Consider the following 22,012-nt stretch of genomic DNA (forward strand, 5'->3'; position numbering starts at 1 on the left):
ATATGTTGTTCTGCCCCTGAACAAGGCAGTTAACCCACTGTCCAGGGGCCGTCATTGAAAATAGTAATTTGTTCTTAACTGACTTGCCTAGTTAAATAAAAGGTAAAATAAATAATAATAATAAATAAAACAAATCGCACATTTCCTAGTTCTGACTAACACATTAACCCGACATCATAGGTTACTATCCAGTCTTAATAGCTGGGGAGCGTTCAGCAGGACGTTTTGAACGTTCAGATATACGTATGTTGGTTCTATGTAGAACAAATATGCCTCTCCGATATAAGGAATCGCGTTAGCTCTATTCACGACATTTCTATCTGCAACGTTCGAAAACGTTTGGCAACTGAACGTGGCCTTGGGACGCTGGATGAAACGTTTTGAAAGCCGACGTCATGTGTAGGCGTGGCGTGTGACAGCGTGCCGGGTGTGCCTTGAGAAACCCACAGCAGAACAGTAAATCCAGTCTGGCCACCACGTTAACGTTTTAGTGGAATTTAGCCTACATTTTGCTCAACGTTACCCTCAGTTGCTAGTTAAAGGGGGTTTAATTAATAGCAGGCTATTTGAGAGGATAAGTTTGTAATTTACCTGCCCGACTGCGGAAAAAAGAGAACGCCCAGCTGCACAGCATCTCTCAAATCGAGGTGAGGTGTGCGCTCTCTCTCTCGGACGGATGCCGAGGCACCGCTGCCGTAGTGGATGAGAACCAGTCGACCAGAAACGTTTGACATCTCTGTCGGAGCCCCAAACAGACAAGTCTACCTCCCACTTGATGACAGACGACATTTAAGTAAGTGTATATGTTGGCCAGTTGGTCAGCCCCACAGCTCTGCCGGATTATAAATGTGTGCTACCTGCGCAAACTCTGACAGGCAGGCAGACTGGCTTCTACAGAGAGCGACGTCCTCTGATATCGAGGTAGCGCTGGCATCGCCTCGCTGTATGGATACATGCGTTTACATTGTATCTTCTGTACAGAGTCCGTGTAAATCACTGTCTAGGCTGCGGATGTTGCAACACGACCATAATAGTATAATATACTGTTCTTCAACTTTTTAGAGACAGGCATATCGGTCATGATGCTGTGGTCTGCAGTCGGTGGCGGGCGGTGGCGGTTAATAGCTGATGTGCTGGTGACATGTCCATCTCCAGCTACAGATGTTGAAAAATAAGTTGTGATTTATGGATCTGGACTGTAGCCAACAACGGCGTGTTAAAGTTGTGTATTACAATGGCTAGTAGCCTATATGACATTGGTGCATGGCATATGGCAGCAAGGCAAAATACACCCGATCATTAGTTAGGCTTTAACATGTTCGTTATGTTGCCCATGGATCACCAGCCACAGTCGGTTAGCTACGAGGTGGAAATGACACGAGCACCCGTGGGGCGTGATCCTCAGGCCGGTCAGCACGCTCGAGACTCTGGTATTTTGCATGTGCTTATTTGCACGTCATGGGCTGTGCTCTTCATCATGGCACCCACCCATGGCCAATGGTGGAACATTGTGTTTTTATCAGAATGACAGCCTACTACTGACTGATGTGGACACCGGCCTGATGGTGGGTTTGTACAGAGCTCCACACAGCCGAGGGTGTGGTTGGACACACATGCCAGCCTGTCAGACCAGCGGCTTACAAATCTCCCAGGCATTCGGGATGATTTGACAGCTCATTAGAGTTGGCGAAAGAAAATAACGTCTCTGCCGGGTCCCTGACAGTAGCCTGCACCCCTCCACCACGCTCTCGAACAGGTTTGGTGTTTGTCGAGAGTGAGACTAGCCTACACTACACTACTCTACCTACACTACTGTACCTAAACTACTGTACCTACACTACTGTACCTACACTACTGTACCTACACTACAGTACTGTACCTACAGTACTGTACCTACACTACACTACTGTACCTACACTACACTACAGTACCTACACTACACTACTGTACCTACACTACTGTTTTTACACTACTGTACCTACACTACACTACAGTACCTACACTACAGTACCTACACTACAGTACCTACACTACATTACCTACACTACAGTACCTACACTACACTACTGTACCTACACTACAGTACCTACACTACTGTACCTTCACTACACTACTGTACCTACACTACTGTACCTTCACTACAGTACTGTACCTACACTACACTACTGTACCTACACTACACTACTGTACCTACACTACACTACAGTACCTACACTACAGTACCTACAATACACTACAGTACCTACACTACAGTACAGTAGCTACAGCTGCTTTGTGCAATATACACTACTGTACCTACACTACAGTACCTACACTACTGTATCTACACTACAGTACCTACACTACAGTACCTACACTACAGTAATGTACCTACACTACAGTACCTACACTACAGTACCTACACTACAGTACTTACACTACAGTAATGTACCTACACTACAGTACTTACACTACAGTAATGTACCTACACTACAGTACCTACACTACAGTAATGTACCTACACTACAGTAATGTACCTACACTACAGTACCTACACTACAGTAATGTACCTACACTACAGTACCTACACTACAGTAATGTACCTACACTACAGTACCTACACTACAGTACCTACACTACAGTACCTACACTACAGTAGTGTATATTGCACAAAGCAGCTGGATGCACAGCCATTCCAGTAAAATCACTGGGGAAGCCAAGCCAGAGAAAAAGACACATTACAACAATATGAGGTGCGATAATTGCGTTGTTTGCTCTATAACTGATTCATATGCCTTGCGACCGTGATATATGCCTAAAGGCTAAAGCCGAGTCAAAATGAATACAGTGGCAGAATAAATTCACCACACCTTTGTTTCATTACAAAACGGGAGAGCAACCTGTCTGGTGAAGTCCACAACACATATTGCATGTAACAAACAGTTACATGACCTGCAGCATGGTAAAGAAAGTTCATGTTTCTGACATTTTCAGACTACTAAATAACTATTGATTTAGAACCATGGAGAATTACTGCAAGTTGCAAAGAACAGGAGCAGCCTCCACTATTCCAGCCTCACTTCTGCTTAGTCTAATACAGTCACAACTAAAAGATAGCAGAAAGAATTTAGTCCAATCAACGTAAACTAAATATAATGTGGCTCCCATGGTTCTGATTTGTGTGTTTGTTCATGCAAGAGGAAAATACATATTGACTCGCTCTACTTCAAATCAAATTTGATTGGTCACATACACATGGTTAGCAGATGTTAATGGTCACATACACATGGTTAGCAGACGTTAATGGTCACATACACATGGTTAGCAGATGTTAATGGTCACATACACATGGTTAGCAGATGTTAATGGTCACATACACATGGTTAGCAGATGTTAATGGTCACATACACATGGTTAGCAGATGTTAATGGTCACATACACATGGTTAGCAGATGTTAATGCGTCACATACACATGGTTAGCAGATGTTAATGGTCACATACACATGGTTAGTGTTAATGGTCACATACACATGGTTAGCAGATGTTAATGGTCACATACACATGGTTAGCAGATGTTAATGGTCACATACACATGGTTACAGATGTTAATGGTCACATACACATGGTTAAGATGTTAATGGTCACATACACATGTTAGCAGATGTTAATGGTCACATACACATGGTTAGCAGATGTTAATGGTCACATACACATGGTTAGCAGATGTTAATGGTCACATACACATGGTTAGCAGATGTTAATGGTCACATACACATGGTTAGCAGATGTTAATGGTCACATACACATGGTTAGCAGATGTTAATGCGTCACATACACATGGTTAGCAGATGTTAATGGTCACATACACATGGTTAGCAGATGTTGTTAATGGTCACATACACATGGTTAGCAGATGTTAATGGTCACATACACATGGTTAGCAGATGTTAATGGTCACATAACATGGTTAGCAGATGTTAATGGTCACATACACATGGTTAGCAGATGTTAATGGTCACATACACATGGTTAGCAGATGTTAATGGTCACATACACATGGTTAGCAGATGTTAATGGTCACATACACATGGTTAGCAGATGTTATTGGTCACATACACATGGTTAGCAGATGTTAATGGTCACATACACATGGTTAGCAGATGTTAATGGTCACATACACATGGTTAGCAGATGTTAATGGTCACATACACATGGTTAGCAGATGTTAATGGTCACATACACATGGTTAGCAGATGTTAATGGTCACATACACATGGTTAGCAGATGTTAATGGTCACATACACATGGTTAGCAGATGTTAATGGTCACATACACATGGTTAGCAGATGTTAATGCGAGTGTAGTGAAATGCTTGGGCTTCTAGTTCCGACCATGTAGTAATATATAAGTAATCTAACAATTTCACAACAACTACCTAATACACACAAGTGCACTTGTAGGGAAACGCCAATGCCCTCCTCACGTTCATGTTTATGAGATGTCTATGACTCTGTCATACAGTACACACATGTATTTTTGTTGACCTACTGTAGGCTGCTAAAATGCTTGCTCGCTAGCCTAACTTCCTTTTCATGGGCAAAGTTAGCAGGTTTACATTAGCCTTCTACATCTAGCTACATATTGAACGTGTGTCCTCGGAGCCCAGGGCCACAATGTATTTTATGGTTGGATGAGTTGGCCGAAAGAATCGCCATTTTAATCATTGGCCAGTACAGATAATTAAGTAAAACCATAAATCCATCCATGGCTAATTTAGGAAAAGGACCATTTTAGCTAGCCAGCCACCGGAGTACAACAACACAACGAGATGCAACAGTTCAAGTTGTTTCTATCGACGACGTATTTCTCTGTGATAGGAGTGAAGCCAAATCCAAACTGGTAAAAAGAAAATCTAACTAGTTTCTCTTGACACTTTTTTCCACAGTTGAGCTCGCTCCTTCCCTCCCTCACATTTCACACGGAGAAGTACTCTCTCCTTGCTTTCAATGCTGGGTCTGTATCCCTGTTCCTCACCTCTGACCTCCTAGCCCTCTCTCCGTAGCCTTGAGAAGGGTTAGAGGTAAGAGAGACCCTCCTAGAAGTAGTCTAATGAAAGCAGTGACGGGTTTCACACCCACAGACAGTCAGGCAGCAGTGTGGAGTGGACATTTAGCCCAGTGCATTCAGATTGTGAGATTGAGAGAGGGGTGGGGAGAAGTGGGAGATGGAGAGAGAGAGAATGAGAGAGAGGGCGAGGCTTAACAAGATTACTGGATGCCCTATCATCTGTGTGTGAGGGGATGAGGAGGGGCGGGTACTGCTGACACAAACAGCCAGACACCGATAGACAGACAAACACACACAGACACAGATAGACAGACAGTCACATGATGGTCCTACCAATGAGCACCCACCGCTGCCTATTAACACAGAACAGCCACACCTCTGCTGTACGATCGCACCCTCTCCTATATAAGTCCCATCCATTGCTGCATCACATTCAGCATAGAAGTCATATAAATAGACTGCATGGTTAGTGTTGAGTCCTGTGCCACCTCACTTCACCAAACACTGCAGCGCCCATCATGACTTGGACTGTTGTGATTATAGTTGTTTGTATACATGGTTGCTGTGTGTGAATGACTAGACGGTAGTTATGTGTTTGTATTGGTCCAGTCATTGTGTGTGAACATGGCCGTCAGTGTGGTGTATGGGTACGGGATCATTTTATGAGAGTATTGTGTGGTTTTGACAGCATTATGGTTGTTTGTTGTTTTGAGTGAGTAGCATTGCAATTATAGTGTAGTTTGGTTTCGGTGTGGTGTGTGTGAATTGGATTGCTGTTATGTTTTCTTGCCACGTTACCCTGCTCTGCAGTTACCCAACCTCCCAGCCACTGAACCGTAGGCCTATCGTTACCCAACCTCCCAGCCACTGAACTGTAGGCCTATCGTTACCCAACCTCCCAGCCACTGAACCGTAGGCCTATCATTACCCAACCTCCCAGCCACTGAACCGTAGGCCTATCGTTACCCAACCTTCCAGCCACTGAACCGTAGGCCTATCGTTACCCAACCTCCCAGCCACTGAACCGTAGGCCTATCGTTACCCAACCTCCCAGCCACTGAACCGTAGGCCTATCGTTACCCAACCTCCCAGCCACTGAACCGTAGGCCTATCGTTACCCAACCTCCCAGCCACTGAACCGTAGGCCTATCGTTACCCAACCTCCCAGCCACTGAACCGTAGGCCTATCGTTACCCAACCTCCCAGCCACTGAACCGTAGGGCCTATCCCAGCCACTGAACTTACCCAACCTCCCAGCCACTGAACCGTAGGCCTATCGTTACCCAACCTCCCAGCCACTGAACCGTGGGCCTATCGTTACCCAACCTCCCAGCCACTGAACCGTAGGCCTATCGTTACCCAACCTCCCAGCCACTGAACCATAGGCCTATCGTTACCCAACCTCCCAGCCACTGAACCGTAGGCCTATCGTTACCCAACCTCCCAGCCACTGAACTGTAGGCCTATCGTTACCCAACCTCCCAGCCACTGAACCGTAGGCCTATCGTTACCCAACCTCCCAGCCACTGAACCGTAGGCCTATCGTTACCCATCCTCCCAGCCACTGAACCGTAGGCCAATCGTTACCCAACCTCCCAGCCACTGAACCGTAGGCCAATCGTTACCCAACCTCCCAGCCACTGAACCGTAGGCCTATCATTACCCAACCTCCCAGCCACTGAACCGTAGGCCTATCGTTACCCATCCTCCCAGCCATTGAACCGTAGGCCTATCGTCACCCAACCTCCCAGCCACTGAACTGGGGCCTGGAGTCTGGCCGGACCTGTTCTGTAAATCCACAGTCTGCTCGTTCTCTCACTCTCTGCTGCAGCTTTTATCACAGCACAACCTGCTGAGACCACAGACTAGTGTACGTGTAAGAATCCTGTTGGGAAGTAATGTACAGTATGTGTTGAGTGTGCATCCTTCCCTCCCTCCCTTCTCCCCTCCCTCTTATAGGTACATTCCCAGCCCAGACCGTGTGGGGTGTAGTATTTGTGTATAAGGGTTTGTGTTATGTGTACTTATTGGATTTTCTCTCGCTGTCTCACTTCAGTCACTTTGGCTAAGTTAATGTTTAACCCATCTCTGTCTGTGTATGTCTGTGGGCTCTGTTCTGCAGACTGGCCATCTGTGTTTGGTCATGAGCTCTCAGCTCCAGGCCAGTCTAAAGGCATCTGCCTTCACTGCTGCACTACTATTGCACGGAACTTATCAGATTATAGCTGCTACAGTCATTTCTGTAGTGTGGAAATACCACCTTTACTACAATGTAGTACAGAGTACACTATGTCAATTATGGTACCACAATAAAGGCCCACTCAGTACAATGTAGTGTTAACCAAAGTATAAGCCTCAGGGGTGGAAGGCTCCGGAAGGAAGGTGTGTTCTAAATAATACCACATTGTCTGGCGTAGGTTCAGGTTGGTCGTTTGGCCCAGACGGTTCTGCTCGGGTTCTGGGTTCTCCTGTGTGGTGAGTATCAGTACTGAGGCATAGCTTCAGTTTTGGTGAGACTGAGAGGCAGTGTCTGGGACTCACATCTGAACTTCTGATGGTAGTGTTTTGGGAATTTATTCTGTCAGTTCCTAGTGTTTTGGGTATTGCTTCTGTGTGATGCTTGGCTGTTTGGAGCATTTGGGCGAGTTCAAAAGGGAAGCTTCTTGGAAAAAATAAATACAAAATTTGACCAGTATTCTGCCACTGTGTACTCTGTTTAGGGCCAAATAGTGCTCTCGCTCTGTGTTGTGAAAGTCCTCAGAAGTATTTCCTCATTAAGTCACCTTCTCCAACTCTGTTGTGTAATTAAGCCCTTTGTTGTGTTTGATAAGTAGATTGTCTCATTTAACTAGCTAGACCTCAGAGGAGCTGTTCCGTCTTTCGCACTGGCTCCCTTTCATACGACTGACTGATTAAACATGATCACATGATTGCTATAAATAGAGTGTGTGTATACACTAGTGGGTGTATGAATTAGTTGTGTAGACCAGTGAGAGTTATGGCCCTGATAATGCAGAGGATTTGATGGTAATGGTTCTATATTACAGGTAGTGTCTCTCATGGAATAGGTTTTTAGAGACCTATTCAAATCGAAGTCAAATAACTCCATATGGTTGGATGAGGTCTGTCTATGTGTCACGTTGTATAAAGACAGGTGCAGGAATAATAAAACACTTTTTTTTCTCTACCCAAAATAGTGTACGTCATGAACATGACAGAGACGAAGCCCAAAACAAACACGTACATATAAACTAGAGGTCAACCCATTATGATTTTTCAACGCCGGTACCGATTATTGGAGGACCAAAAAAAGCCGAAACCGATTAATCGGCCGATTTAAAAAAAAAAATAAAACATATTTTTATTTATTTATTTGTAATAATGACAATTACAACAATACTCAATGAACACTTTTTTGAAACTGTAACGTCCGGGGTGTAGTGGGTGAGTAGTCAGGCGCAGGAAGCAGAGAGTTCAGGCTAGTGCTATACTTTTAATGCACAAAACCGGTGAACATACACCAACCCCACGGAACACAGGGCGCACACCAAAACAAATGCCCCAAACACGGGGACTTAAACAGTCCAGCAAAACCCAAGAAACTGGGAAAACCGTGACACACAGACGTGTACACACGTACATCAAACAATCCCGCACAACCAGTAGGTGAGCCTGCTGGATAATAAAGCCCGACCAATCAGCCTAAAATGAACACAGGTGAAACCAATAAACAGAAAGGGGGAAAAGGGATCAGTGGCAGCTAGTAGACCGGTGACGACGACCACCGAGCACCACCCGAACAGGAAGGGGAGCCACCTTCGGTAGGAGTCGTGACAGTACACCCCCCCCCCGCCCCAACCCCAAAGCGCGCCCCCCGCAGCGCAATAAACAGCGCAATGCTTGAAGCATTATGAAGAGCTGCTGGCAAACACAGTAAAGTGCTGTTTGAATGAATGCTTACGAGCCTGCTGCTGCCGACCATCGCTCAGTCAGACTGCTCTATCAAATCATAGACTTGATGTCATAAGGTGAATGCACCAATTTGTAAGTCGCTCTGGATAAGAGCGTCTGCTAAATGACTTAAATGTAAATATAATATAATAACACAAAGGAATACGAGCCTTAGGTCATTAATATGGTCAAATCCGGAAACTATCATTTCGAAAACAAAACGTTTATTCTTTCAGTGAAATACAGAACCGTTCTGTATTTTATCTAACGTGTGGCATCCCTAAGTCTAAATATTGCTGTTACATTGCACAACCTTGAATGTTATGTCATAATTACGTAAAGTTCTGGCAAATTAGTTCGCAACGAGCCAGGCTGCCTAAAATGTGTATATATATATACCCTGACTCTGCGTGCAATGAATGCAAGAGAAGTGACACACTTTCCCTAGTTTAATATTTCCTGCTAACCTGGATTTCTTTTAACTAAATATGCAGGTTTAAAAAAATATATACTTCTGTCTATTGATTTTAAGAAAGGCATTGATGTTTATGTTAGGTACATTTGTGCAACGATTGTGCTTTTTCCGCAAATGCGCTTTTGTTAAATCATCCCCCGTTTGGTGAAGTTGGCTGTCTTTGTTAGGAAGAAATGGTCTTCACACAGTTCGCAACGAGCCAGGTGGCCCAAACTGCTGCATATACCCTGACTCTGTTGCACAGAACGCAAGATAAGTTACAATTTCCCTAGTTAAAATAAATTCATGTTAGCAGGCAATATTAACTAAATATGCATGTTTAAAAATATATACATATGTATTGATTTTAAGAAAGGTGTTGATGTTTATGGTTAGGTACACATTGGTGCAATTGATAGTGCTTTTTTCGCGAATGCACTTGCTAAATCACCCGTTTGGCGAAGTAGGCTGTGATTCAATGATAAATTAACAGGCACCGCATCGATTATATGCAACGCAGGACAAGCTAGATAAACTAGTAATATGTGTAGTTAACTAGTGATTATGTTAAGATTGATTGTTTTTTATAGTATATGTTTAATGCTAGCTAGCGCCTTAACTTGGCTCCATGCTGCACTCACATAACAGGTAGTCAGCCTGCCACACAGTCTCCTCGTGGAGTGCAATGTAATCGGCCATGATCGGTGTCCAAAAAGGGCGATTACCAATTGTTATGAAAACTTAAAATTGGCCATGCCAATTAATCGGTCGACCTATAAACCTATAAACTCAGCAAAAAAAATAAACGTCCCTTTTTCAGGACCCTGTCTTTCAAAGATAATTCGTAAAAACCCAAATAACTTCACAGATCATCATTGTAAAGGGTTTAAACACTGTTTCCCATGCGTTGTTCAATGAACCATAATCTTTTTTATTTTTTTATTTTATTTTTTTAACCTTTATTTAACTAGGCAAGTCAGTTAAGAACAAATTCTTATTTTCAATGACGGCCTAGGAACAGTGGGTTAACTGCCTGTTCAGGGGCAGAACGACAGGTTTGTACCTTGTCAGCTCGGGGATTTGAACTTGCAACCTTCCGGTTACTAGCCCAACGCTCTAACCACTAGGCTTGATTAATTAATGAACATGCAACCGTGGAACGGTCGTTAAGACACTAAGAGCTTACAGACGGTAGGCAAGTAAGGTCACAGTTATGAAAAGTTAGGACACTAAAGAGGCCTTTCTACTGATTCTGGAAAAACACCAAAAGAAAGATACCCAGGTCCCTGCTCATCTGTGTGAATGTGCCTTAGGCATGCTGCAAGGAGGCATGGGGCCTGCAGATGTGGCCAGGGCAATAAATTGCAATGTCCGTGCTGTGAGACGCCTAACACAGCACTACAGGAAGACAGGACAGACAGCTGATCGTCCTCATCCTGACATGACCCTCCAGCATGACAATGCCACCAGCCAGACTGCTCGTTCTGTGCGTGATTTCCTGCAAAACAGGAATGTCAGTGTTCTGCCATGGCCAGCAAAGAGCCCAGATCTCAATCCCATTGAGCACGTCTGGGACTTGTTGGATTGGAGTGTGAGGGCAAGGTGCATTCCCTCCAGAAATGTCTGGGAACTTGCAGGTGCCTTGGTGGAAGAGTGGGGTAACATCTCACAGCAAGACCTGGCAAGTCTGGTGCAGTCCATGAGGAGATGCACTGCAGTACTTAATGCAGTACTTAATACACCAGATACTGACTGACTTCTGATTTTGACCCCCCCCCCCCCCTTTTGTTTAGGGACACATTATTCAACTTCTGTTAGTCACATGTCTGTGGAACATGTTCAGTTTGTCTCGGTTGTTGAATCTTATTATATTCCTACACATTTGTACACATGTTAAGTTTGCTGAAAAAAAAACGCAGTTGACAGTGAGAGGATGTTTTTTTTCTTCTGAGTTTATATGACACAGGGCTGTAACCCAAACAGAGCGAGGTGTAAACCTCTAATAAATACACAGGAAGAGACCTGTAATAACAAGTGCACACTAACACGGTAACACGCAAGCCGATACAAGAGAGCACAGGTACTCACAAGACCAACGGACATGGAACAATAATCAGCAAGGACAATGGGGAACAGAGGGCACATATATACACATACTAATCAGGGAGAATGTGCGTAATGAGACAAGACAGTCCGGGGTTGGTGGTGATGATCCAGTTCAGTGACGCCTAGAAGGCGGGCGACGTAGACCACCGGAGCTGGTGAACGGAATGAGTAGCAGTACCGGGGGAATCCGGGACACTATGTAAACGTTAACCCTCATGGGTAGGTTTGAGAGAGTTCTGCTAATAGGAGTGGTATTTAGTGTTCGTTTGTCCTTTACCCTCATAAAACAACACAGCTTCCAATATTACATTCCTGCTTTTCATGGGACCTTAAAAAAACACACACACATATAGTCAGTGGGGATGAGGAAGGGAACATCTGTTCCAGGGATGTGAGGTGGATGTCTTTGATGTTTTACTAGGTTTACCAAGGAGGGGAACACCTCCCCCATGTGTTACTGGGTTTAATTTCCGTCTAAAACTTGGGCTGGATTCCATTCTGAAATTTGTTTGCCCTTTTCCTTTGACTTAGTATAGTAGACGACAACCTATTGAAGGCTTCCTACTGTTGTCGGTTGTCTTGTGTTTTTTAAAGAACATGTAGGGCCACTACCAGAGGGAGGGGTTGAGACGAGGGGACGAGTAAAGCTGTCAACAAAGAGACAGTCACTGCTTGAGCCTTGTCATTCACATTCCAAAACGTAGATTAGGAAATGTGCTTGGAATTCATATCGACAAATCCACCCTGCAATTGGCCGCTAATTAAAGTACACCCATAAACACACATTGAGCTACCGGCTGAGGCATGCTTCTCTTCCTGTTGGTATTGATTGCGCAAACAATTGATTCAACAAACATAGGATGCCCCTTCCCTTGAAATGAGCTTAGCTTCTGGACTCATTCTGGTGAGGAATGAATGAATGAATGAATGTATTTGTGTTAGTGTAATTCAATGCTAGTTTTAATAGATATTAGTCTGAATAGATGCTAGTGTTAATAGATGCTAGTGTTAATACAGTATATCACAAGTGAGTACACCCCTCACAGTTTAGTAAATATTTGAGTATATCTTTTCATGTGACAACACTGAAGAAATGACACTTTGCTACCATGTAAAGTAGTGTGTGTACAGCTTGTATAACAGTGTACATTTGCTGTCCCCCTCAAAATAACTCAACACACAGCCATTAATGTCTAAACCACTGGCAACAAAAGCGAGTACACCCCTAAGTGAAAATGTCCAAATTGGGCCAAATTAGCCATTTTCCCTCCCCGGTGTCATGTGACTCGTTAGTGTTACAAGGTCTCAGGTGTGAATGGGGAGCAGGTGTGTTATATTTGGTGTCATCGCTCTCACACACTGACTGGTCACTGGAAGTTCAACATGGCACCTCAACATGGCACCTCATGGCAAAGAACTCTCTGAGGATCTGAAAAAAAGAATTGTTGCTCTACATAAAGATGGCCTGGGCTATAAGAAGATTGCCAAGACCCTGAAACTGAGCTGCAGCACGGTGGCCAAGACCATACAGCGGTTTAACTGGACAGGTTCCACTCAGAACAGGCCTCGCCATGGTCGACCAAAGAAGTTGAGTGCACGTGCTCAGCGTCATATCCAGAGGTTGTCTTTGGGAAATAGACGTATGAGTGCTGACAGCATTGCTGCAGAGGTTGAAGGGGTGGGGGGTCAGCCTGTCAGTACTCAGACCATACGCCGTACACTGCATCAAATTGGTCTGCATGGCTGTCGTCCCAGATGGAAGCCTCTTCTAAAGATGATGCACAAGAAAGCTCGCAAACAGTTTGCTGAAGACAAGCAGACAAAAATGTGAGGGTGTACTCACTTTTGTGATATACTGTAGATGCTAGTGTTAATAGATGCTAGTGTTAATAGATGCTAGTGTGAATAGATGCTAGTGTGAATAGATGCTAGTGTGAATAGATGCTAGTGTGAATAGATGCTAGTGTTAATAGATGCTAGTGTTAATAGATGCTAGTGTGAATAGATGCTAGTGTGAATAGATGCTAGTGTGAATAGATGCTAGTGTGAATAGATGCTAGTGTTAATAGATGCTAGTGTTAATAGATGCTAGTGTTAATAGATGCTAGTGTTAATAGATGCTAGTGTTAATAGATGCTAGTGTTAATAAATGCTAGTGTTAATAGATGCTAGTGTTGATAGATGCTAGTGTGGATAGATGCTAGTGTGGATAGATGCTAGTGTGAATGCAAGTGTTTTGTTCTTTGTGTGTATGACTGTCTCTGTGCATGTTTCTTTCTTTCTCTCAATTCATTTCAATTCAATTCAAGGGGCTTTATTGGCATGGGAAACATATGTTAACATTGCCAAAGCAAGTGAAGTAGATAATATACAAAAGTGAAATAAACAATGAAAATGAACAGTTAATATTACATATTACACTCAAAATAATAAAGACATTACATATGTCATATTATGTATATATACAGTGTTGTAACAATGTGCAAATAGTTAAAGTACAAAAGGGAAAATAAATAAACATAAATATGGGTTGTATTTCCAATGGTGTTTGTTCTTCACTGGTTGACCTTTTCTTGTGGTAGCAGGTCACACATCTTGCTGCTGTGATGGCACACTGTGGTATTTCACCCAGTAGATATGGGAGTTGATTAAAATCGGGTTTGTTTTCAAATTATTTGTGGATCTGTGTAATCTGAGGGAAATATGCGTCACTAATATGGTCATACATTGGGCAGGAGGTTAGGAAGTGCAGCTCAGTGTCCACTTCATTTTGTGGGTAGTGTGCACATAGCCTGTCTTCTCTTGAGTGCCAGGTCTGCCTCTCTCTCTCTGTTCCTCTCTCTCTCTCTGTTCCTCTCTCTCTGTCCCTCTCTCTGTCCCTCTCTCTCTCTGTCCCTCTCTCTCTCTGTCCCTCTCTGTCCCTCTCTGTCCCTCTCTCTGTCCCTCTCTCTGTCCCTCTCTCTGTCCCTCTCTCTCTGTGTGAATGGGAGAATGAGATCCCTGCTCTCCTCTCCACTCTGCTCTGTGACACTGATGTTTAGGCCAAGGTATGTATAGTTTATTGTGTATTCTAGTGCAATGGTGTCTATATTGAATTTGTATTTGTGGTCCTCTCTCTTTCTCTCTCTGTGTGTGAATGGGAGAATGAGATCCCTGCTCTCCCCTCCACTCTGCTCCGTGACATGATCATAGCAACGTAAGGGATGGAGGTAGGAAATGTAGGGCAGAGTGGGGAGAGAAGGAGGAGGGGGTTCAGTGTGTCCTGGCCTTTGCAAGCTGTTACAACAGACAACTTTCTCACTCTTTCTATCTTCAAATCTCTATCTCCACTTCTCCCTCCCTCTCCAGCTCCCCCCCTCTCTCTCCATCCCTTGTATTCACCCAGTCTGTGCCTGTTCATTCTGTCTATCGGTGTGTGATAGAGAGCTCCCCTACCCCCCCAGCAATGCATTTCTGACTCTCAGTCAACCTCGTCTGAGAGATGGTCTTTAGATAAAGAAATCATGTCATCTGTGTGTGTTTAGTGTGAGTGCAACACAGATGTGTGTGTGTGTGTGTGTGTGTGTGTGTGTGTGTGAGAGGTCTGAAATCCTCCGGGAGGCTCTTTCCTCCTTCCCAGGGTAATTTGCTGTGGGATGAGTGAAGTTTAAGAGCAAGGGTAGTCTTGGTAACAATTGCTGCCATCTGTGTGAGTAGTGTGTGAAAGGATGGAGGAGCAGCCTGCGGGCTTAATGCTTCATTCAACTAAATGTTGAATTATTGATTTAATATTCAGCAGAAAGGAAAGGTTACTGGGTTACACTGGAACATTTCCACAGCATTATGAGAGACACTTCAGTCCAGTCTCTACGTGGACATTCCAGGACAGGAGGGTACTGTTGCTATATTCTGTCATACTGTATAATAAAGCCTCTCCTCTCTGCAGTCCAACACTTAGACAACACGACTCCCTACAAGAACCTCATTCGAACTACACAGTCGGTTCTGTGTGGCTCACAACACTAGGGTTGTGGGTTTGATCAAATATATGAACTCACTACTGTATGTCGCTCTGGATAAGAGTGTCTGCTAAATGACAAACAATGTAAAGAGAAGGGCCAGGAGAGAGGAGTAGAGTGGGGCCAGGAGAGAGGAGTAGAGTGGGGCCAGGAGAGAGGAGTAGAGTGGGGCCAGGAGAGTGGAGTAGAGTGGGGCCAGGAGAGTGGAGTAGAGTGGGGCCAGGAGAGAGGAGTAGAGTGGGGCCAGGAGAGAGGAGTAGGTGGGGCCAGGAGAGAGGAGTAGAGTGGGGCCAGGAGAGTGGAGTAGAGTGGGGCCAGGAGAGAGGAGTAGAGTGGGGCCAGGAGAGAGGAGTAGAGTGGGGCCAGGAGAGAGGAGTAGAGTGGGGCCAGGAGAGAGGAGTAGAGTGGGGCCAGGAGAGAGGAGTAGAGTGGGGCCAGGAGAGAGGAGTAGAGTGGGGCCAGGAGAGTGGAGTAGAGTGGGGCCAGGAGAGAGGAGTAGAGTGGGGCCAGGAGAGAGGAGTAGAGTGGGGCCAGGAGAGAGGAGTAGAGTGGGGCCAGGAGAGTGGAGTAGAGTGGGGCCAGGAGAGAGGAGTAGAGTGGGGCCAGGAGAGTGGAGTAGAGTGGGGCCAGGCGCGAGGAGTAGAGTGGGGCCAGGCGCGAGGAGTAGAGTGGGGCCATGCGCGAGGAGTAGAGTGGGGCCATGCGCGAGGAGTAGAGTGGGGCTGGATCAGGGGAGGACCGGCAGAAGGGTGCGAGGTTTGAGATAAGGACAAGGGACCGGCTAGCAGGGGTCTGAGGTGAACGTTACTCCCTCTGATAGCAGAAGAGGGCTTCGGGCAGAGGAGAGACTGATTCATTTGTGGTTGTCCCAGACAGTCCAATAATAGAGGGTTCTCCTGGCTGTAGGGTTCTCCTGGCTGTAGGGTTCTCCTGGCTGTATGGTCTCTCTTGTCTGTATGGTCTCTCTTGCCTGTAGGGCTCTCTCCTTGCTGTAGGGGTATTTTGGCTGTAGGGCTCTCTCTTTGTTGTAGGGCTCTCTTGGCTGTAGGACTCTCTTGGCTGTAGGGCTCTCTCTTTGCTGTAGGGCTCTCTTGGCTGTAGGGTTCTCCTGGCTTTAGGGCTGTAGGGCTCTCTCTTTGCTGTAGGGCTCTCTCTTTGCTGTAGGGCTCTCTTGGCTGTAGGGCTCTCTTGGCTGTAGGGTTCTCTTGGCTGTAGTGCTCTCCTGCCTATAGGGCTTTCTCTTGGCTGTAGGGCTCTCTTGGCTGTAGGGCTGTCTTGGCCGTAGGGCTCTCTTGGCCGTAGGGTTCTCTTGGCCGTAGGGCTCTCTCTTGGTCGTAGGGCTCTCTCTTGGCCGTAGGGCTCTCTCTTGGCCGTAGGGCTCCCTCTGCTTCTCTTGGCTGTGGTAGTAGAGTGTTCTCTTGGCTGTAAGATTCTCTTGGTTGTAGAGGGTTCTCCTGGCAGTTGGGTTCTCCTGGCTCTAGGGCTCTCTTGGCTGTAGTAGTAGAGGGTTCTCTTGGCTGAAGTAGTAGAAGGTTCTCTTGGCTGTAGGCTTCTCTTGGCTGTAGTAGTGGAGGGTTCTCTTGGCTGTAGGGTTTCTCTTTGCTGTAGGGTTCTCTTGGCTGTAGTAGTGGAGGGTTCTCTTGGCTGTAGGGTTTCTCTTTGCTGTACTAGTGGAGGTTTCTCTTGGCTGTAGGGTTTCTCTTGGCTGTAGGGTTTCTCTTTGCTGTATTAGTAGAGGTTTGTCTTGGCTGTAGGGTTCTCTTGGCTGTAGGGTTCTCTTGGCTGTATTAGTGGCTGTAGGTTTCTCTTGGCTGTAGGGTTCTCTTGGCTGTAGGGTTCTCTTGGCTGTAGGGTTTCTCTTGGCTGTAGGGTTTCTCTTGGCTGTAGGGTTTCTCTTGGCTGTAGGGTTTCTCTTGGCTGTAGGGTTTCTCTTGGCTGTAGTAGTAGAGGTTTCTCTTGACTGTAGAGGTTTCTCTTGACTGTAGAGGTTTCTCTTGACTGTAGAGGTTTCTCTTGACTGTAGAGGTTCCTCTTTGCTGTATTAGTAGAGGTTTCTCTTGAATATAGGGCTCTCTTGGCTGTAGGGTTCTGTTGCCTGTAGGGCTCTCTTGGCTGTAGGGCTCTCTTGGCTGTAGGGCTCTCTTGGCTGTAGGGCTTTCTCCTGCCTATAGGGCTTTCTCTTGGCTGTAGGGTTCTCTTGGCTTTAGGGCTCTAGGTCATGTGGCTCTCTTGGCTGTAGGGCTCTCTCTTGGTCGTAGTGTCCTCTTGGCCGTAGTGTCCTCTTGGCCGTAGTGTCCTCTTGGCCGTAGGGCTCTCTCTTGGCTATAGGGCTCTCTCGGCTTCTCCTGCTGTGGTAGTATAGGGTTCTCTTGGCTGTAAGATTATCTTGGATGTAGAGGGTTCTCCTGGCAGTTGGGTTCTCCTGGCTTTAGGGCTCTCTTGGCTGTAATAGTAGAGGGTTCTCTTGGCTGAAGTAGTAGAAGGTTCTCCTGGCTGTAGAGGGTTCTCTTGGCTGTAGTAGTGGAGGGTTTCTCTTGGCTGTAGGGGTTCTCTTGGCTGTAGGGGTTCTCTTTGCTGTATTAGTAGAGCTTTCTCTTGGCTGTAGGGTTTCTCTTGGCTGTAGGGTTTCTCTTGGCTGTAGGGTTTCTCTTTGCTGTATTAGTAGAGGTTTCTCTTGGCTGTAGGGGTTCTCTTGGCTGTAGGGGTTCTCTTGGCTGTAGGGGTTCTCTTGGCTGTAGGGGTTCTCTTTGCTGTATTAGTAGAGCTTTCTCTTGGCTGTAGGGTTTCTCTTGGCTGTAGGGTTTCTCTTGGTTGTAGGGTTTATCTTGGCTGTAGTAGTGGAGGGTTTCTCTTGGCTGTAGGGTTTCTCTTGGCTGTAGGGTTTCTCTTGACTGTAGGGTTTCTCTTGGCTGTAGTAGTGGAGGGTTCTCTTTGCTGTAGGGTTTCTCTTTGCTGTATTAGTAGAGGTTTCTCTTGGCTGTAGGGTTTCTCTTGGCTGTAGGGGTTCTCTTGGCTGTAGGGGTTCTCTTGGCTGTAGGGTTTCGCTTTGCTGTATTAGTAGAGATTTCTCTTGACTGTAGGGTTCTCTTGACTGTAGGGTTTCTCTTGGCTGTAGGGTTTCTCTTGGCTGTAGGGTTTCTCTTGGCTGTAGTGTTTTCTCTTTGCTGTATTAGTAGAGGTTTCTCTTGGCTGTAGGGTTCTCTTGGCTGTAGGGGTTCTCTTGGCTGTAGGGGTTCTCTTGGCTGTAGGGGTTCTCTTGGCTGTAGGGGTTCTCTTGGCTGTAGGGTTTCTCTTGGCTGTAGGGTTTCTCTTTGCTGTATTAGTAGAGGTTTCTCTTGGCTGTAGGGTTCCTCTTGGCTGTAGGGTTTCTCTTGGCTGTAGGGTTTCTCTTGGTTGTAGGGGTTCTCTTGGCTGTAGGGGTTCTCTCGGTTGTAGGGTTTCTCTTGGCTGTAGGGTTTCTCTTGACTGTAGGGTTTCTCTTGGCTGTAGTAGTGGAGGGTTCTCTTGGCTGTAGGGTTTCTCTTTGCTGTATTAGTAGAGGTTTCTCTTGGCTGTAGGGTTCTCTTGGCTGTAGGGTTTCTCTTGTTCTCTTGGCTGTAGTAGTGGAGGGTTTCTCTTGGCTGTAGGGTTTCTATTGACTGTAGGGTTTCTCTTGGCTGTAGGGTTTCTCTTGGCTGTAGGGGTTCTCTTGGCTGTAGGGGTTCTCTTGGCTGTAGGGGTTCTCTTGGCTGTAGTAGTGGAGGGTTTCTCTTGGATGTAGGGTTTCTCTTGGCTGTATTAGTAGAGGTTTCTCTTGGCTGTAGGGTTCTCTTGGCTGTAGGGTTTCGCTTTGCTGTATTAGTAGAGATTTCTCTTGACTGTAGGGTTCTCTTGACTGTAGGGTTTCTCTTGGCTGTAGGGTTTCTCTTGGCTGTAGGGTTTCTCTTGGCTGTAGTGTTTTCTCTTTGCTGTATTAGTAGAGGGTTCTCTTGGCTGTAGGGTTTCTCTTTGCTGTATTAGTAGAGGTTTCTCTTGGCTGTAGGGGTTCTCTTGGCTGTAGGGGTTCTCTTGGCTGTAGGGGTTCTCTTGGCTGTAGGGGTTCTCTTGGCTGTAGGGGTTCTCTTGGCTGTAGGGTTTCTCTTGGCTGTAGGGTTTCTCTTTGCTGTATTAGTAGAGGTTTCTCTTGGCTGTAGGGTTCCTCTTGGCTGTAGGGTTTCTCTTGGCTGTAGGGTTTCTCTTGGTTGTAGGGGTTCTCTTGGCTGTAGGGGTTCTCTCGGTTGTAGGGTTTCTCTTGGCTGTAGGGTTTCTCTTGACTGTAGGGTTTCTCTTGGCTGTAGTAGTGGAGGGTTCTCTTGGCTGTAGGGTTTCTCTTTGCTGTATTAGTAGAGGTTTCTCTTGGCTGTAGGGGTTCTCTTGGCTGTAGGGGTTCTCTTGGCTGTAGTAGTGGAGGGTTTCTCTTGGCCGTAGGGTTTCTATTGACTGTAGGGTTTCTCTTGGCTGTAGGGTTTCTCTTGGCTGTAGGGTTTCTCTTGGCTGTAGGGGTTCTCTTGGCTGTAGGGGTTCTCTTGGCTGTAGGGGTTCTCTTGGCTGTAGGGGTTCTCTTGGCTGTAGTAGTGGAGGGTTTCTCTTGGCTGTAGGGTTTCTCTTGGCTGTAGCGTTTCTCTTGGCTGTAGTAGTGGATGGTTTATCTTGGCTGGAGGGTTTATCTTGGCTGGAGGGTTTATCTTGGCTGTAGGGTTTATCTTGGCTGTAGGGTTTATCTTGGCCGTAGGGTTTATCTTGGCCGTAGGGTTTCTCTTGGCCGTAGGGTTTCTCTTGGCCGTAGGGTTTCTCTTGGCCGTAGGGTTTCTCTTGACTGTAGGGTTTCTCTTGGCTGTAGGGTTTCTCTTGGCTGTAGGGTTTCTCTTGACTGGACTGTAGGGTTTCTCTTGACTGTAGGGTTTCTCTTGACTGTAGGGTTTCTCTTGTCTGTAGGGGTTCTCTTGGTTGTAGGGTTTCTCTTGGCTGTAGTAGTGGAGGGTTTATCTTGGCTGTAGGGTTTATCTTGGCTGTAGGGTTTCTCTTGGCTGTAGGGTTTCTCTTGGCTGTAGGGGTTCTCTTGGTTGTAGGGTTTCTCTTGGCTGTAGTAGTGGAGGGTTTCTCTTGGCTGTAGGGTTTCTCTTGACTGTAGGGTTTCTCTTGACTGTAGGGTTTCTCTTGGCTGTAGTTGTGGAGGGTTTCTCTTGGCCGTAGTAGTGGAGGGTTTCTCTTGGCTGTAGGGTTTCTCTTGGCCGTAGGGGTTCTCTTGGCCGTAGGGGTTCTCTTGGCCGTAGGGTTTCTCTTGGCTGTAGGGTCCTCTTGGCTGTAGGGTTTCTCTTGGCTGTAGGGTTTCTCTTGGCTGTAGGGTTTCTCTTGGCTGTAGGGTTTCTCTTGACTGGACTGTAGGGTTTCTCTTGACTGTAGGGTTTCTCTTGACTGTAGGGTTTCTCTTGTCTGTAGGGGTTCTCTTGGTTGTAGGGTTTCTCTTGGCTGTAGTAGTGGAGGGTTTATCTTGGCTGTAGGGTTTATCTTGGCTGTAGGGTTTCTCTTGGCTGTAGGGTTTCTCTTGGCTGTAGGGGTTCTCTTGGTTGTAGGGTTTCTCTTGGCTGTAGTAGTGGAGGGTTTCTCTTGGCTGTAGGGTTTCTCTTGACTGTAGGGTTTCTCTTGGCTGTAGTAGTGGAGGGTTTCTCTTGGCCGTAGTAGTGGAGGGTTTCTCTTGGCTGTAGGGTTTCTCTTGGCCGTAGGGTTTCTCTTGGCCATAGGGGTTCTCTTGGCCGTAGGGGTTCTCTTGGTTGTAGGGTTTCTCTTGGCTGTAGGGTCCTCTTGGCTGTAGGGTTCTCTTTGCTGTATTAGTAGAGGTTTCTCTTGGTTGTAGGGTTTCTCTTGGCTGTAGGGTTTCTCTTGGCTGTAGGGTTTCTCTTGGCTGTAGGGTTTCTCTTGACTGTAGGGTTTCTCTTGGCTGTAGGGTTTCTCTTGGCTGTAGGGGTTCTCTTGACTGTAGGGTTCTCTTGGCTGTAGGGTTTCTCTTTGCTGTATTAGTAGAGGTTTCTCTTGGCTGTAGGGTTTCTCTTGGCTGTAGGGTTTCTCTTGACTCTAGGGTTCTCTTGGCTGTATGGTTCTCTTGGCTGTAGTAGTAGTAGAGGGTTCTCTTGGCTGTAGTAGTAGTAGAGGGTTCTCTTGTCGGTAGTATTAGAGGGTTCTCTTGTCGGTAGTATTAGAGGGTTCTCTTGTCGGTAGTATTAGAGGGTTCTCTTGTCGGTAGTAGTAGAGTGTTCTCTTGGCTGTAGTAGTGTAGGTTTCTCTTGGCTGTGGCGGTAGAGGGTTCTCTTGGCTGTAGCGGTAGAGGGTTCCCTTGGCTGTAGCGGTAGAGGGTTCCCTTGGCTGTAGCGGTAGAGGTTTCCCTTGGCTGTAGCGGTAGAGGTTTCCCTTGGCTGTAGCGGTAGAGGTTTCCCTTGGCTG

General features: G+C 46.1%; 1 protein-coding gene across 1 annotated transcript in view; it reads left to right on the top strand.

Moving 5' to 3' along the window:
- Nucleotides 1-407: 407 nt before the first annotated feature.
- LOC115122865 (janus kinase and microtubule-interacting protein 1-like) overlaps nucleotides 408-22,012 on the top strand; it is a 51,479-nt gene continuing 29,874 nt past the window's right edge. The window contains exon 1 of the mRNA XM_065018539.1: nucleotides 408-793. The gene's annotated coding sequence lies outside the window, so the exon portion shown is untranslated. The remainder of the gene's footprint in view (nucleotides 794-22,012) is intronic.

Source organism: Oncorhynchus nerka, linkage group LG5, assembly GCF_034236695.1.
Source record: "Oncorhynchus nerka isolate Pitt River linkage group LG5, Oner_Uvic_2.0, whole genome shotgun sequence".
In the NCBI taxonomy this organism is placed as follows: domain Eukaryota; kingdom Metazoa; phylum Chordata; class Actinopteri; order Salmoniformes; family Salmonidae; genus Oncorhynchus; species Oncorhynchus nerka.